General features: G+C 36.7%; 2 long non-coding RNA genes across 3 annotated transcripts in view; both read left to right on the top strand.

Moving 5' to 3' along the window:
- The window catches only part of LOC123571037 (uncharacterized), a 355,383-nt gene extending 347,438 nt beyond the window's left edge, over positions 1-7,945 (top strand). Inside the window, exons 2-5 of one of the 2 annotated variants that reach the window (XR_012429956.1) lie at positions 4,123-4,181; positions 4,983-5,092; positions 6,264-6,329; positions 7,821-7,945. This is a non-coding gene — a long non-coding RNA (uncharacterized lncRNA). Of the gene's footprint in view, positions 1-4,122; positions 4,182-4,982; positions 5,093-6,233; positions 6,330-7,820 lie in introns of both variants that reach the window. The other variant, XR_006695213.2, reaches the window with a different exon arrangement.
- Positions 7,946-9,426: 1,481 nt separating this feature from the next.
- LOC123571205 (uncharacterized) overlaps positions 9,427-18,267 on the top strand; it is a 166,608-nt gene continuing 157,767 nt past the window's right edge. The window contains exon 1 of the long non-coding RNA XR_006695383.2: positions 9,427-9,496. This is a non-coding gene — a long non-coding RNA (uncharacterized lncRNA). The remainder of the gene's footprint in view (positions 9,497-18,267) is intronic.

Below are 18,267 nucleotides of genomic sequence, written 5' to 3'. Positions count from 1 at the left end.
TTTTGAGATGATGTTCTAGATCCTGTAGGTGTGCTTCATGTTTATTTTTGTTCTTTTGTCTCCTCTGACTGTATTTTTAAATGGCCTGTCTTCAAGCTCACTAATTCATTTTTCTGCTTTATCCATTCTGCTCTGAGAAGACTCTGATGTATTTTTCAGTATATCAATTGCATTTTTCAACTCCAGAATTTTTGCTTTATTCTTTTTAATTATTTTAACCTCTTTGTTAAATGTATCTGGTAGAATTCTGAATTCCTTCTCTGTGTTATCTTGAATTTCTTTGAGTTTCTCAACACAGCTATTTTGAATTCACTGTCTGAAATGTCACATATCTCTGTTTCTCCAGGATTGGTCCCTAGTGCCTTATTTAGTTCATTGGATGAGGTCAGGTTTTTCCGGATTGTGTTGATGCTAGCAGATGTTCTTTAGTGTCTGGGGGTTGAAGATTTAGGTATTCATTTTAAACTTCATGCCTGGACCTGTTTGTAGTTATCCTTTTTGGGAAAACTTTCCAGATATTTGGAAGGACTTGGGTGTTGTGATCAAAACTCTATCTGCTTTAAGGGGCACCCCAAGCCCAGTAAACCTGTGGTTCTTGAAGATTTGTAGAGGTACCAGCTTGATGGTATTGGACAAGATTCTTGAGAATTCTCTGGATTAACAGGCAGAGACTCTTGCTCTCTTCCCTTACTTTCTCTCAAACAAATAGCTTCTGTCTCTCTGTTCTGTACCTCCTAAATCTTGGGGTAGGGTGACACAAGCACCCCTGTGGCCACCACCACTATTACTGGGTCTCACCTAAGGCCTGCTGTAATCACTCCCTGGCTACAATCTGTGCTTGCTCTAGGCCCTTGGGCTCTACAATCATTAGGGGGCCAAATCAGCCACATGTATGTCCTTATCTTGAGGGTGGCAAGTTCCCCCAGGCTCTGGATGGGTCCAGAAGTGCCCTTTAAGAGTCAGAGACTAGAATCAAAAAAACCTAGAATTCTACCTGGTGTTCTTTTGTACTATGGCTGAGCTGTGGCACTCAAACCACAGGATGCACTTTCTCTTACTCTTCTCTCCTTTTTCCAAAGGCAGAGGAACCTCTCTTCATAGCCATCACCACCACAGGCTGTGAGGAATACTGCCAGACCACTGCTGATGCATTGTTAAGGACCAAAATCTCTCAAGTCAGCTTGTGGTGAATGCTACCTGGCCTGGGACTCACTCTTCAGGGCAGTGGGCTCGCCTCTGGCCCAGGGCAGGTTCAGAGATGTCATTTAAGAGTCAATTCCTGGAATCAGGGACCACGTTAACCGACTTGGTGCTGTACCCTTCTTTGGCCATGCTGATACCTGAAGCCAGCAGGTCTCAGACAGAGGCTCACCCAAGGTCCTTGACATAGTACCTAGTTATCACTGCTGTTTATTCTGGGCCCACGGACTCTTCAGTTAGCAGGTGATGCATGATGCCGGAACTGAGTCCTTCCCTTCAATGCAGCGGGTTTCCTTCTGGCCCAGGTTGGTCTAGAAATGTCATCTGGGAGCTAGGGCCTTCAAGAGAGACCTCATAAGTCCTACCAGTGCCCTATTCTGCTGTGGCTGTACTGGTATCCAAAATGCAAGAAAAAGTCCTCCCGTCTCTTTTTTCTTATCTCCTCAAGCAGAAGGAATGGGTCTCTTTTGGAGCTGTGAGCTGAGCAGACTGGGGTTAGGGGAGGGATGATGCCAGCACTCTTTTGACTGCCTCAATCCAGGATGTCAGTAGGTCACATCTCCCTCCCCCCAGTCCACTGTCTCTGGGCCCAATTCAGCACTAGGACTTTCCTACGAGTTGCGGTCCTTGTGGCCTAGCCTGCCTTTCAAGTTCACTTAGAGACTCAGAGCAGCTTACCACTTTGTGGAAAGGTTTGTGGGAACTCAAGTTGTGACCACTGGGATCAGAAATTCCCCTTTGACTAAGGCTGGTTTAAATGCTCCCTCTGTAGCAGGTCTCATCTGAATTTGATCTGGTTTTGCTTTCTGCTCTAACTGAACAGCACTGAGTTCAGTGCCTCACAATTGCCATTGTCTTTGTCCCCCAGCATCCAGAGACACTCTCTGCACCACACCATCACTGTCAGGGGGTCGGGGGGAGTGGTCCTGAGGTGGGTGGGGAAGTGGTGATATTTGCAATTCAAAACTATTTTTTTCTATCTATCCAGTGCCTCTTTCAATGAAAGGAATTTAAAACCAGGTACTATGAGGTTTCATCCGATTTTTGGTTCTTATGAAAGTTCCCCCTCACCCCCACATAGATAGTTGTTAGATTGGTGTCCTTGCAGGGGGGATGATCTCTGGAGTGTTCTATTCCACCATCTTGCCCTGCTTCCCTCTTCTCAACATTACATTTTATTAAATGCTAAACATTGCATGTAGGGTAGAAATATTTTAAGGTAATTGTGATTTTTAATTGCAGAAAAACAATCCAAGTCAAAAGTCAATCTGTTGAAAAGTGACATAAATTCTCGGAGTAGTTGACAGTCATGTTATCTCTGAGACATTCCAGGACTAGTGAATTTCCTCTTTTTGTACCAACTTGTTTTTAAAGACACATGCGTGCATGTGTTTACTGCAGCACTGTTCACAATAGCAAAGACTTGGAACCAACCCAGATGCCCATCAATGATAGACTGAATAAAGAAAATGTAGCACATATACACCATGGAATATTATGCAGCCATAAAAAAGGATGAGTTCATGTCCTTTGCAGGGACATGGATGAAGCTAGAAACCATCATTCTCAGCAAACTGACACAAGAACAGAAAACCAAACACTGAATGTTCTCACTCATCAGTGGGAACTGAGCAATGAGAACTCATGGACACAAGGAGGGGAACATCACACACCAGGGCCTGTCGGGGGGTGGGGGGTTAGGGGAGGGATAGCATTAGGAGAAATAGCTAATGTAGATGATGGGTTGATGGGTGCAGCAAACCACCATGGCATGTGTATACCTATGTAACAAACCTGCACGTTCTGCACGTGTATCCCAGAACTTAAAGTCTAATAATAATAATAATAATAATAATAATAATAAAACATTGAGGTGTGACTTGGGAGTGTTCTATTCATCATATTGTTACCTAGATACTTTTTTATTGTGTTATTGTTTTATAGGCCCTATGAGTTTTGTGCATCCAAAAAATAAATGAATAAAAAATAAAAAAACAACTTGAAGTAGTTTTGACTTTCTTGAAATTTTTTACATTAAATTGCTTGAGTGCCTTATAATAATTTCCTTTTAAAATTGCTGTATTATAGCCTATCCATTCTTTTTGTTGTTGTTTTTTTAATATCAAGTTTTCCATGTGTCTTTTTTTGTCGTTTGGCAGGAGTAAGGCTTTTTTGTTGTTGTTGTTCGTGTATTTATGCTTTTTCCCCGTTTCTTTCCATAACTGGGCACTCTAGAGCCATTGGAAAACTTGTTCTGTGCTGGAAACTTAGCATATAAATCAGTTTTTGACATTTTAATGGTATTCACTTTAAGGTATGAATGAAAGTTTGCCACTAAGCCTGCTCTTATATTAAAAATTGTTTTCACTTAGGTAGCAGGTCTTGACCAAAGATCTGAAATTATGATAGAGAGTTAAACGTTAAATGCCTAACACTGATGTAATAGGTAAGGTTGATTATGGCCAAATGTGTATTATTACTCTATGGGAGAGCTTTAGAAACAATCTAGGGGTCTTTAATTCCAGACTAAGCTCCAAACATTGACTAGTTCAGGAATTCAGTTCAACATTTAAAAAATAAATCCAAATTATAATCTTAAATTATTTCATTATTTACATAATTAAAATTTAGCAGGCATGTATTGAGTACTGATTATGTGGCAATTGGTGTATTAGGCACAATGGGATGTGGAAAAATTCAAATACAATTAAGTTACTCTCACCAATGTACTCACATCCTGTTCTCAGCAAAAACAACTCATGACATGCCAAAAAGTGACCACATGCCTTTATTTGTAAACTAACAAATTATTATGCTAACCCCATTTCAAAGCCTCTAGTAAAAGGTTAAATATAGTCAGACATAGGAAATTCAGCTTCAGGAAAGCTAAAGATTACATGTTATTGTTCCTGACCTCTATAGTTGGCAGCGTTGATTGAGAGAGCAGAGCTGACGCAGACAATGTGAAGTCAAATAAAGAGGTAAGAAATCTGTTTTTAACACTAGTAAATGATATATGAAAATCATCTAAGACTTAAAATGTTGGTTCCTATGGTATTTTGATCTATGAAATGATTTTTTAAAGATAAAACTGTTTGTACAAAAAAAAAAAGAAGCTGATTGATTAAAAAAACTTGGCGAGGTACAAATAATAGATCAGAGAACAGTGATTAAAGCAATTGAAAAATTTGTTGCAGATATAAATTAAATAAATATTTGTGTTAGTCACCAAAGATAAGTGTCAAAAAGTAAGTGATCTAAAATTTACTTCTTTTTCTAAGTACAAAGTAGGTACTCTATGTTTTAATGATGACCACTTAAAAACGGCCATTTAAAATATGCTTAATTATAAATATAACAGCACATATGAAAGTGTTAAGGAAACTAGAAAGTTCTATGTGTATGCCTGACATTTTATATATTAAGCACTGTACATTTATATGATGCATATTATTGGAGAGGAAATTTGACAAGGTCAGAGATAAGTTATGAGAGAAAATGAATGGACACTTTAACTTGTAACCACCAGTACTGGTTTCTGTAGGCTTGTAAGATGAAGAGAGACTTGATTATGTAAATAATAAAATGGTAAAGATGTGATTTTTTTAGATGGCTGGATGTTGGTAACACACTATTGAGCAAAGATTATTAGGCATAAATCAGATTAAATCCTCAAGTTTAATTTTTTATTTTCTATTTTGAATGTATAGAATTACAAATCTGTACTTTATAATGATATTAAAACAGTTTTTACTCTTCATATTTTACCATTTGTCTTTTAGGGGAAATGCTAGGCCTGATAAAGGGACAGCTTCAGTATTTCGAAAACTTTCCATAGCAATGGTTCAAAGATATTCATTCTACATACTGGGTTTTGGATAGTAAAATAGCAGTAAGTTTGAATTTTTTCCTTCCTATTTTCCTTAAATTAGATTGTCTAATTTCTATTGACAGAACCCCACCAAAGGAAATATCCTCCATCTTTCTGGGCTCATATTGTATCAAATCAAACTGTCTTACAAAAGGAGGAAAAAGGAGTAGACTCACTAATTCTCTGCTCTTCAGACTTCTTCATTATATCTTGTTTTATCTTTCAAGTTTGAGGAAAGAGAGAAGAGAGAGGTCTTTTTTTCCTTAAGGGTAAATGACGGCAGGCACGAGAAAAAGGGACTTTTCTCTGTGTGATATATGATAAGAAATAGGGAAATAAAAGCAGCTACCACAGGACAAATGTTATAATTAGGTTCTATTATATTTAGAGCTGATCAATATGATTTCATTTGTTTTCAGTCATGCTTTCTACGAACATTTGCGGATTAGAATTTGAGGTTTAGCTAGTTTATTGGTTATATTGTGAAGCATGATCAATCTTACTACAGGCAATTATAGCTCTCTCAGTTGTTGGAATCAATACTAATAATGATACTTTGCATTCATATAATAGTTTATGGTTTACAAACCAGTTTCTTACAATGATCACATCCAGAATCATCACAATGGTAAAAGAAGTAGGCATAGTACAGTCAAATAGTGTTCAAAGGCCTTAGGAGTCATAGATCTAGGATAGAATATTGGCTCTGCTTGCTTTAAGTAACTTTGAGTAAATTACTTAATCTTTTTTAACCCCTGTTTCTTGTATTTTGTAAAATAGAAGTGATAATTAAAAATCCATTTAATGCAGTTGTTATGAAGAGCCCATTGTCTCATATATTTATAGCCATCTGTTTTCAAAGAAGTTGGTGTGTATTTCAGAGTTAACCAAGCAAACTTTCTAAAATCTCCATCTATGGATGAAACATTGGAGGGTCCCAGAGGTTATGACTTGCCTGATGTGCAGACAGAACATGAAATTATGTTCTGACTTTAATTACAAAGCTTTAAACTACATCACACTGCCTGTGTAGAGATTCTATAGTTTAGAAAATGGTTAATTAAATGTAGAAATTATTTCATTTAGTGTGATTTACTTTTCTCATATTCTATTGTTTTGTTTCAATCAGCCACATGTAAGATTTTTTCTTCTTTTATTTGAGTATTATAAATCATGGCTGAATTTTCTGCAGCTCTAAACAACCAACAGAGTGCAGTGGAAGTGGTGCCTGCTGACTTCTGAGGCTAGGTCATAAAAGGTAATGAGGCTTTTGCTTTGTTTGCTGGAACACTTGCACTTAAGAGTCCTGAGCTGTGATGTAGGAGATCTGACTACTATAAGATCCCATGTTATGTAACCTAAGCCACATGCAGAGGTCATGTGTAGGCGCTTTGGTTGAAAGTGGCTGTTGACCTTAGCCTTATAGCTGTTTCTGCCAAGGTACCAGACATGTGAGTGGTGCCATCTTGGATCCTTTAGGCCAGTCCATCTGCCATCTGAGTACATGAATAATTTTGATGGAGGCCAACAAAAAACAGAAAACTTGTCCAACTGGGCCTTGCCAGAATTCCCAACTTACAGAATCAGTGAGGGTCTATCTTGCTGTTTAATCCCCTAAATTTTGGAGTGGTTAGTTACACAGCAATAGATAATTGAAACAGGCTCTTTCTATATGCAATTATTTCTTCATGGGATGCTTTTGTCCCCTCTGTCACTTTTAGCACTTTAATCTCTTTAACAGGGATATAAGATGAATTCATAGTCACATTCTTATTATCTTAAAGGAAAGCCAAGCAAAGAAGGAGAAGTCTCACTGAGACAATGAGAAGTGCAAAGGAATGGAGACATAATTGCAGAACATAGATGATATTATAGACATTACATAACAAAAGAAGAAAATAATGCAACAAGAGAAAATTTGAATTATAGAATCATTTGGAAACAAACCAGAAAAGATGAAAGTTGGGAATGACGTAATGAAACATTTTGCAGTTTCAATAAAGTTGTCTTTTTTTTTTTTTTTTTTTTTTTGGAAGATTGAAATAGTGAGAATGTTGGATGAGGCAGAAGCCTATGACCACAGTATAGTTCTTCCATGGTCTAGTTAGACAATTCAGAACATAATAAAAATAATAATGATAACTAATATATACTGAGAATACTTAATACACATTTATTTAATCTTCATGCCAAGTCTGCCAGGTAGGTAGGTATATTGTTGGTATCATCTCCTTCTTTAAAAACATGAAAGCTAACACTCAACAAGGTTAGGGAACATACCCACAGTTTCAGAATCTGATTCCAAAGTTTAAGGCTTTTCCAGTCACAGCCACAGAATAGGCCAGTTAGCTTTTTTTCTGTTTTTTGTTTGTTTGTTTGTTTGGTGTGTGTGTGTGTGTGTGTGTGTGTGTGTGTGTGTGTGTTTGAGATGGAGTTTGGCTCTTGTTGCCCAGGCTGGAGTGCAATGGTGCTATCTTGGCTTATCGCAATCTCCACCTCCCGGGTTCAAGCGATTCTCCTGCCTCAGCCTCCCGAGTAGCTGGGATTACAGGCATGCACCACCATGCCCAGCTAATTTTTTCTGTTTTTAGTAGAGACGGGGTTTCTCCATGTTGGTCAGGCTGGTCTCAAACTCCCAACCTCAGGTGATCCGCCCACCTTAGCCTCCCAAAGTGCTGGGATTAGAGGCATGAGCCACCACACCCGGTCAGCTTTTTTTTTTTTCTAATTTTTATTTCATCTTCCACAGTCATGTGAATGACCTCGAAAGGCACAGAAGAGTGTAAGGAGAACTGCCTAGAGAAGGTAGGTAGCTAAATGTAAACCTATTCACAAAAGCGTCACAAATATATCTATTTTTTTATTCCAGACCTATAAAACTGTCTCCCCCAAGGTTCTATAAACATTATTCAGTTCTCCAGGATTCCAAAAATAAAAGATACTTAACATGCTACACAAAAGAAAAGAGGGCTGCCTTATTTTCAGGAAATTGCTGTTATGATTTGCAATCTGAGGTCCATAAGTTTGCTGTGTTCATGTTTCCAATTTGCAGCCTATTTATTTGAAAGTTGCTGTTGGGAATGTTTGTATTTATAGTCTACTCCTAGTGGGCTGAATTCTCAATTTGCCATGTATATGTTTCCAAATTCAGTATACATTTGTAAATTTCCTATTTTGCTGAATCCAAGCCTGTAACTGTAGTTGGTTTGCAGATGAAGGCATTGGCTGGTGGAGGAGTTTGAAATAAGAGATCAATAAAATGTGGTGTGCAGCACACATTTTTTTGAAGGTCCAGTGCTGGAATTCTCAGTCATGTTTGTTTTCATATAGAAATGTGAGCTACAGGGAAGAAATGAAATGCCATATTTCTTGAAACTCAAGCAAATATGTAATGGCCACATCTTTTTTATTTTATGGCAGAAGTAGCAGGAACACTTTAGTTAGGTTTACCAAAATATCTTTTCTGCTTTTAAATTACCCTTTGGTATAGTGGCTTTCAAACATTTTTTTTCAAATATACTTTTTCCTTTTAAGTTTAGTTGACACCTAATAATTATACACATTTGTGGGATACAGAGTGATATTTTGATACGTGTATACAATATGTAATGATCAAATCGGGATAATTAGCATATGTATCACCTGAAACATTTATCATTTCTTTATGTTGTGGATATTCAAAATCCTATCTTCTAGCTTTTTGAAAATATACAATAAATTATAGTTAACCATATTCATCCTACAGAACTCATTTCTCCATGTTTAAAAAATCATGACCCATGTGAAAAAATAAATCTGAACTCAAGACTCAGTACATCAGCACATACATAGCTAAAATAAAGATTTTGGCAACAATTATTCCCTTACTGATATATCCTGTTCTAGTCTATTCCATTCTGCTCTTTTATACTCAACTTTATATTTTATTCTAGTCTTGTCTAGTCCAGTCTGTTTTATTTCAAGAGAATATGCTACTACAGCCCAGGAAGAAAATTTAATGACCCTTATTTATTGGTGTCCCTCCCCCTACAATCTCAGAAGCAGTGCTTTATTGATGAGAGAGCACCTGCCAGTTGACTTATAACAGAAGATAGGCCAGAATAAGATGAGAGCAGTAGAAAGACACCTAAAGATTCTATTTTTTAAATGTGACAAAATTAATAAAGATGAATGGTTGTCACCATTTGTAATGCAATAATATGTGAAAATAATCATTTGTGGATTTTAGATTATTTCAGTTGGACTAGCTTCAAGGAAACATTGGAATACATGTAATATATCTTTAATAAAAGATCAGTGTTTGTGGTCACTTAGCTTATTTCTTCTGATTTTAAAAGTAATACATATTCACTTACAGATAATTTGGAATGTACAAAATGTTATAAGGCAGAAAATGAAAACCACCTGTAATACCACCACATATTGGTAAGATTTAATAATACTTTAATGTATCTCTTTACCATTTTGTTCATTATTTTTTGCTATATACATTTTTTTCTTTCAATAAATTGAGGTCACATCATATGTAATCTATTTTTAATTTAAAATTGTATCATAAAAATTTCCTTGACATTAGATATTTTTTGAAAAATAATTTTAATGTAAACAATATATTGTAGTACAAATACATAGTATAGTTTATTTATCTGGTTCTTTTTTGTTACATCTTTAAGTTGTTTTTATTTGATCACTTGTATCTTATTATAAATAATGCCGTATTGAACATTATTGCACATATATCCTAGGTGATTGCTCCGACTTTTGAACTTTTAGTAAATTTTCTGGGATGTAGAATTAATGAGTTAATCAACACAGTGATTTTTATGCCTACTTAATAATGTTGTCAAATTTCTTTCCAGAGAGCCTATACCAACTTATGTTCCACAAACAATGTATCAGAATACTTTTGATGTTGCTTCCTCTTTAAAAAATAATGGTATTATCTTAAGAAAATGGCCAATTTAATACTTCTTACTTTTACTTTTTTCTGTTTTACAAAGTTTTACAATTATATTTGTAACAATATTTTTATAATTATAAAATTGGTGAACATTACATTTGATTTATTCTTATGTAAGTTGAATTATTTAGCATTTTTACTACATTCTCTCAGCACTTGCCAATGTATGCCAATATAATTTATGATTATAGATTTAAATTATAATTATTACTTAATTATTCACTTTATTTCTTGTAATTAATTTTGTTTATAAGTATATAAATATGTCTTTATAAGTTTAATTACTATGAATGATTACCACAAGCCTATCCTTGAGTTCTTATTTTCAGTTATGGGGTACTTTTAAAAATATATGTATATTCTTGACTCACATATTAGAATCTTTTTGAAACAAATTTTAGTTACTGGTTATTCCCTTACATCCATTGGACTATTGCATCACAAAAAACTATAGTTTCCTTAAGGAACTTAACAAGAAGTACTTAAGGGGACCTTCTAGGGGTAACATCTCTGACTTTAAAAGCTAATAGAATGGTAGAGAGTGGCCAACAGTTTCTAGTCCATATACCCATCTTTGAGTCACTAATGTGGCAGTATAGAATGAGAGTAAGCCAAGTCTTTTCTTATCTACGCTTATTTGGTCATGCCACTATTACAAATGTTTAACATCTTAAGATACTAAGACCTTTTGCCTCTTAGTCTTGCTCATCTACTAAAAGTAACTCTTAGGGCTGTTTAAATTCTACACCGTGCTCTGTGTTTTCACAGAAATTTAAATGGGAAGATAGAGTAATGCAAATCAGATATCACCATCATAACTTAGAATGGCCATTTATTTGTTTGAACTACAGAGTTTAATAACGTTCAAGGACTATCTTGTAGCATTAGAAGGCTTACTATGTTTGTTATGTATTTTGGGTGTATGTGTTTTAATATATGTATTGAGTGTGTGTGTATGTTTTATATCTACAGCATGAAACCAAATGGAGTTCTCTATTAACGCATCATTTCCAAATTATTTTACTATTTTAAAAAGTGATGGTAGTTGGTTTTAAATATTGAATAATTTTGTTCAATTTACCATAAATGGACTATCACAATGCATAGTGGGAAATGTGGTGATGTGAATTTTATACAATATTTTGCTCTGTTGGATACATCAGCTAATATAGCCCTCCTCTTACTTGAATACAGCATGAAGATGAAATATAAGTTGCACATTTCTCTTTAAATCAATGCTAACCCCGAAAGACAGTTTTTTTGCAAAAACTGTTTCAGAGATATGTTTGAACAAATGGCATAATAGGTTGCTACTCAATTGTTATCTTAAGGTATTTCAGAAGATAAACTGGTTTATACATTTAAATCACTTGTGATGAATTAATGAAGCTCAAGTGATTTTGAACACAACAGATGGTAAGAATAAGCAAAATCAAATACTTTTTATTCACTATATGCACAATGTGTAATGCAATGTTAGTAGTAAGCAAATGTAAATAATTGAAAAAGAAAAGCATGAGGGTACCAATGCTTTTTGAATTCTTACAATGTTCTAGATGTATATCTCAATTCATTTAAGATGTAAGGAAAAACATTTTATTGGAAAGGACCTAGCATACTTTTGGTCCCATCCCTATTTTCAGTTACAGAATAATATACTACCCCTTTCACATACTTTTAGTTGGTAATTTTACATTAATAACTATCAAATGAACATTTACATTCAAGATATGGTTAAAAGAAATTGTCATGTAAATTGTATTTATTTTTTTGAAATAAGATATGTAGAGTTTTTAAGTACCAAAAACATATTCTAATTATTTTTACAGGCTTGATAGCTAAAACTAGGTGTGCTGTTCTCGTTGAATCACTAATAGATATAGAAACTGATACTTCATTAATTATGATAAAGTAGGTACTTTTCCTGGGCTAAATGAAATTAGAAGTTAAGTTCAAAGAAAAGCAAACTGTTTCTGTAAATAATATATAGGCCCACTTCTACCAAATTTGAAAATCCTTGTTTTTTGTATCATGATGAAAATTATTTTCTATAAAATACTGAAATCTGCAGAAAATTCCTAAAAAAAAAACCCCTGGAGTCTGGTAAACATTTCTGGATTGTAGTCAACTACTTACCTCTGCTTCCTTCTCACACCTCACTAAAATGGCAGTGACGAAAGACCATACAGGACATAAACCACTTAGGAATGAGAACAGAAAAGAAGACGGAAACAGCAAAATTTGTGAATCTGGTAGTCATATGATTTAGCAAACCAGAGAAAGCTGAAACTTAAGCCATGAAGTGATGGGGTAGCATGAAAGCAATTCAGTGGGAGAAAGGCAATGTGTGACCACAGAACCACAGAAATGCTCAAAGCATTGGAATAAGAACATTTGATGTGGGAGGAGTATTGGCTATAGATCCCAGGTACCCTCCCTACTCCACATATTTGAAAGATTGCCTCTTCTAAACTGCAAGAAGAATGAAGGCTTGCTCTCAAGACTTGAACTGGAGAGACTCAGGACTTGAGAATTCCTAGTACAGCAGAATGCAAAGACATTGGTTACAGAGGAATTAGGTAAAAATGATGAGGACACAAGTCCTTTTCGCCATTAAGACTCAAGAATTCTGGCAGACAGGCTTATGCCATCCAGGCCAGGAATTAGAAGATTATACTGTGGAGAAACTCAATAACCTAAGAGAAGAAATATACAGTTGCTGACTCTTGGGAATTCCCAAAAGAAATATCTCAATCATATTGTCATACATGAAGCCATCCATTTATTAATTCATCAAAGCATCATCTATGCACAAATTTCTCATTAGTATTTTATGCACTCACTCTTAAATGTGAGTGTAGAGCCATAGTCACTAGATATGTGAGGAAAACCTGTAGCAAGAAACACAGAACAAAATAATACAAAAGGTAACAGAAATTTATTAAAAAAAAAAAAAGAGAGACAATGTAGAGCATAGAAAAAACACTTATTTAAAAAGCATTATTGCTATCCTTACAAGTATAGGGAAAAAGAACAGAAGGCTATAAGAAGGAAAAATTAAGATGATTCAAAGGAGTTCTTGAAATACACAAAATGTGACAATAGAAATTAAAAATTTAACAGAAGCATTAGAAAGTAACTTTGAGACTTGTCTATGGAAACATTGCAAGTTATGATATAATAACAGGCCAATGCCTTCAAAGTTTTGAGGGATTAAAAAAAAGTAACTTGAATTTTATACCTAACCTATTAATCAAATGTTAGAATAGAAGAAAAGTGTGCCCAGATATTCAAGGTATCACATTTTTGGCTCCCATATACTATTCTCAGGAATCTGCTAGAGATTGTGATCCTTCTCCGAAGCTGAGAGAATTATCTAAAAAGAGTAAAACCTAAGATATAAAAAATCCAACATAGAAAATAAGAATGGGTATTCCTAGAATTACGTTTAAAGGAGACATAAAAGACAAATAGGTTATGCAATAGACTTACTGAACCTCCAGCCCAAAGTGAAGCAGAGGATGAAAGATTCTTGAAAAACTGCCTTTAAGACAAGTAATTAAATGTATAAATGACATAATGAGCTAAAAGAATTGAAAGAATTACATCTCTGGTGGAGAGTTTGGAGATAAGTTAGATAAAAGTATGTAAAAAAACTTGCAAATAAATAAATGGAAGTATTAAATCTAGAGATAACAATAGGAAATGCAAAATTCTATTAATATATACTTGTTTATAGTAATATAAACAATGAAAAGTGTTTTTTTAATTATTATTTTTAACCAGGAAATCTATTGAGAGTACAGGGAAGGAGAAGAGTGTATGTGAGTGTGTATGTGTGTGCATAGGTTCATACGTGCATATGTGTTCACACGTGATTAGAGGATGTGAAGAATGTAAATCTTTGTCTTCCATTGAATAAAGTCAATATATAATTTTTTAAAACCAAAAGCCCAGAGATAACAGTTTGAGCATGGTATTTAGAAGCATAATTTTGTTTTTCTCAAAGATTGCAGATTAGACACTTTTAGCATGGCTCAGCTAAAAATAGCAAGATAGTGTATAAAGATCAATTATGTGACTTTTAATTCAGGAAGGAAAATGGGAGTCCACCAGCATCATGAAGGACAACTCAGATCCTGGGGAGGGGAACATGGGCAAACAGCCCTGTGACAGTACCTGGCTGGTAAAAGTGAGTGAAGTCCCAATACACAACAGAGGCAGAGAGCCTCCCTCTGTGACTCACCTTTCCACTGGAGATCTGAGCAACCCAGGCTGAGGGAGAGCACGTTGTTCTTCCTAAACCCTGGAGCTTGTTTGAGGAGAGGCATGGAGATGTTCTGAAGGAAAGACGCCAGTAATAGCTGCAGGCATTTTCCCTGACCCAGGATGGAAAGCAGGATCCCATTTCTAACCCAGGCACATACAAAATCACCCATTCTTTGGTGACCTGGCAGCATGACTGTGCAAGCATTTTAGTCTCAGGCCAGACATTGGAGTCTCTACTTTTGAATGAGTTAGGGGCCTCTACAACCAGAACTATGGAAAGTGCCTCAGCAGTAGGCACTGGAATTGTACTGTCTCCCATTGCCTACCCAGGGTGGGAGGAGAGCTGCTACAGCTACAGTTTCTCCTGGGTGATGAGACTTGCAGCCAGGGCCAGCCTGGTGACCTGGAACTGGCCTGTGTGTGTCATTGCCAGGTGCCTAGTCTGCTTCCCTGAGATAGTGATGCTGCAAGGCCCTATCTGCCCTACCCCCCAAACAAAAATTCAGGCACTCAGAATGCCTGATTGCCTGGAACAGCAGCCTGAGCTGCTTCACCTATAATGGACATGGATTGTGGTACAACAAGTCCTCTCTACTCCATGCCCAGGTAGATCTCTAGGTATTCAGAGCACTCCCTCATCTGGATCATCCTGAGCCACTCGACACTTCTTGTGCATAGATCATGGTGTGGTGGGGCTCTCTCTACTCTACATGTAGACAGATCTTCAGGCATTTGGAGCACCTGCTTGCATGAACTAGAAGCCTGAGGCACCCCACCCTTCCTGTGGAGAGAGACTGTGCAGAGGCGTCCCATTCTGCTTTATGTCTAGGCAGGCCTTCAGGCATTCAGAGCGCACACTCACCTTTTTCAGCAGCCTGAGCTGCCCCACTCTTCCTGCACATAGACAGTGGTGCAGTGGGGCCCTCTCCACTCCATGCCCAGGCAGTTCTCCAGGCATTCAAAGTGTCTGCTCAGCTGGATTAACTCCCTGAGCTGCCCCACCTTTCCTGCCCAGACATTTGGGTGCAGGAGGGCCCTCTCTGTTTCAAACCACTCAGATATCCACGCATTCAGAGCACCTGCTTGTCTGGTTCAGCAGCCTGAACCCCACCCCTCCTGTGAAGATATCTGGGTACAGGGGGCCTCTCTCTGCTCCATGCCCAGGCAGATCTCCAGGCTTCTGAAGCACTCACTCTCCTGGATTAGGAGTTTAGGCTGCCCCCTATTCCAGTGCAGAGAACTTGGGGCCAAGGAGGTTTCCCACCTCCATGATTAGGCACACATCTAGGTACTTGGTGACTGGTCATTGGATTGTCCCTTGGCACCAGTGCTTGTTCCTGCCATCTTGGAATTTGTAGTTAGACCTGCCCAGTCTTTTCCTGCCCTGTCCATCTTACCCCCTACCTCTCCAGGGCTGAGGAGGGGGCTCTGACCACTGTCCACACCATGAATCAGTTCATTCTCTGAGACAACAGAGAACTTCTCCCGGTAAACAATGATCAAGTATACATGCAGCCACATTGGTCAAAACTGGCTCTTACCCATAAGCACCATCTACTGGCTTGTAGGTTGAATTGAACAGCCCAGTATAAAACCCATCTCCAGAAGTGCATAGGGCTACAGAAGAAAACCCAAAAGACCCTACCCAGAATTCTCTAGAGTCACAGCCCCCAGGGAGGAGTGCAAACAGGAAGGGAAAGAAAAAAATATATATTATAGAGAAATAAAAATAAAAATTTAGGCATAAATGAAAATAAATAGAAAACCCACAAATGCTAGGATCTCCAGATGAGGAAGAACTAGCACAAGAATTCTGGCATCATAAAGAATCTGAATGTAGTGACATGACCAAAGGATAATACCAGCTCTCCAGCAAAGGTCCCTAACCAATATAGAAACCGATGGTGCTGGGAAAACTGGCAAGTCACATTTAGAAGAATAAAACTAGATCTCCATCTCTCACTTTATTAAAAAAATCAACTCTAGATGCCTCAAAGACTTAAATCTAAGACCTGAAGCAATAAAAATTCTAGAAGATAGCATTGGAAAAACTCTCCTGAACATTAGCTTAGGCAAGGAATTCATGATTAAGACCCCAAAAGCAAATGCAAATAAATAAATATATAAATAAATGGAACCTAATTAAACTAAAAAAGCTTCTGCATGGCAAAAGAATTAACCAGTAGAGTATACAGACAACACACAGAGTGGGAGAAAATATTCACAAACTGTGCATCTGACAGAAGATTTGTATCCAGAATCTACAAGGAACTCAAACAAATCAGAAAAAAATCTCATCAAAGAATGGGTAAACTACATGAATAGACATTTCTGAAAAGAAGATATACAAACAACCAATAAACATATGAAAAAATGCTCAACATCAGTAATCGTCAGGGAAATGCAAATTAAAACCACAATGAGATACCACCATATTCCTGCAAGAATGGCCATAATTAAAAAGTCAAAAAAACAATAAAGGCTGACGTTGGTGTGGGGAAAAGAGAACACTTTTACACTGCTGGTGGGAATGTAAATTAGTACAACCACTACGGAAAACAAAATGAAGATTCCTTAAAGAACCAAAAGTAGAACTACCATTCAATTCAGGTATTCCACTACTGGATATCTACCCAAAGGAAAAGTCATTATATGAAAAAGACTCATGCACATGCATGTTTATTCCAGCACAATTCACAATTGCAAAGATATGCAAGCAACATAAGTACCCATCAACCAACAAATGGATAAAGAAAATGTGGTATATACACCATAAAATACTACTCAGCAATAAAAAGGAACAAAATAATTTTTTTTTTGCAGCAACTTGGATGGAATTGGAGGTCATTATTCTAAGTGAAGTAACTTGGGAATGGACAACCAAATAGCATATCTTCTCACTTACAAGTGGGAGCTAAGCTATGAGGACATAAAAGCATAAGAGTAATATAATGGACTCCAGGGGCTTGGGGGGTAAAAGTTGGGAGGGGTGAGGGATAAAAGACTACATAATGGGTGCCGGGCATGGTGGCTCACGCCTTAATCCTGGCACTTTGGAAGGCCGACGCGGGCGGATCATGAGGTCAGGAGTTCGAAACCAGCCTGACCAACATAGTGAAACCCCATCTTTACTAAAAATCAAAAAAAAAAAAAAAAATAAGCCAGACGTGGTGGTGCATACCTGTAATCCCAGCTACTCAGGAGGCTGAGGCAGACGAATCACTTGAACCCGTGAGGGAGAGGTTGCAGTGAGCCAAGATCGCACCACTGCACTCCAGCCTGGGTGACAGAGTGAGACTCTCAAAAAAAACCCCAAAAAACTGCCTATTGGGTACCGTGTACACTGCCTGGGTGACAGATACACTAAAATGTCAGCGATCACCACTAAAGAACCTATCCATTTGACTAAAAACCACCTGTACTCAAAAATCACTTGAAATAAAAAATTTTTAAAAAAGAATTCAAAGTGTAAATTGCAAGGAATTTCATTGAGATCTAAGACAATTTTGAAAATCAAAACAAGGACACTTCTAAAGCAATCTGGAAAATGAAGGAAAAGGTAAACATCTTAAAAAGAAATCAGTCAGAGATTCTGGAATAATTAAAAAAAAACTCGCTTAAAGAATTTCAAAATACAGTTGAAATCTTTATCAAGTGACTGAACCAAGCAGAAAAATAATTCCAGAGCTTGAAGACTGGTTTTTCAAAATAATCTAGTCAGACAAAAATAAAGAAAAGAGAATTTAAAAAATAAAGTATTTGAGAAATATGGGATTATGTAAATAATTAAACTTACGAACTATTGGTATTTCTGAAGGAGATGGGAAAAAATAAGACAACCTGAAAATCATATTTGAGGGAATAATTCAAGAAAATTTTCTTATCTCACTAGAGAGGTAGACATCCCGATATAACGAATCCAGAGAACCATTGCAAGATACTTTACAAAAGGAACATCACCAACACA

The sequence above is a fragment of the Macaca fascicularis genome, chromosome X (genome assembly GCF_037993035.2).
Source record: "Macaca fascicularis isolate 582-1 chromosome X, T2T-MFA8v1.1".
Taxonomy (NCBI): Eukaryota; Metazoa; Chordata; class Mammalia; order Primates; family Cercopithecidae; genus Macaca; species Macaca fascicularis.
The sequence above is the reverse complement of the archived record's forward strand: the minus strand, read 5'-3'. Positions and strand labels throughout refer to the sequence as shown.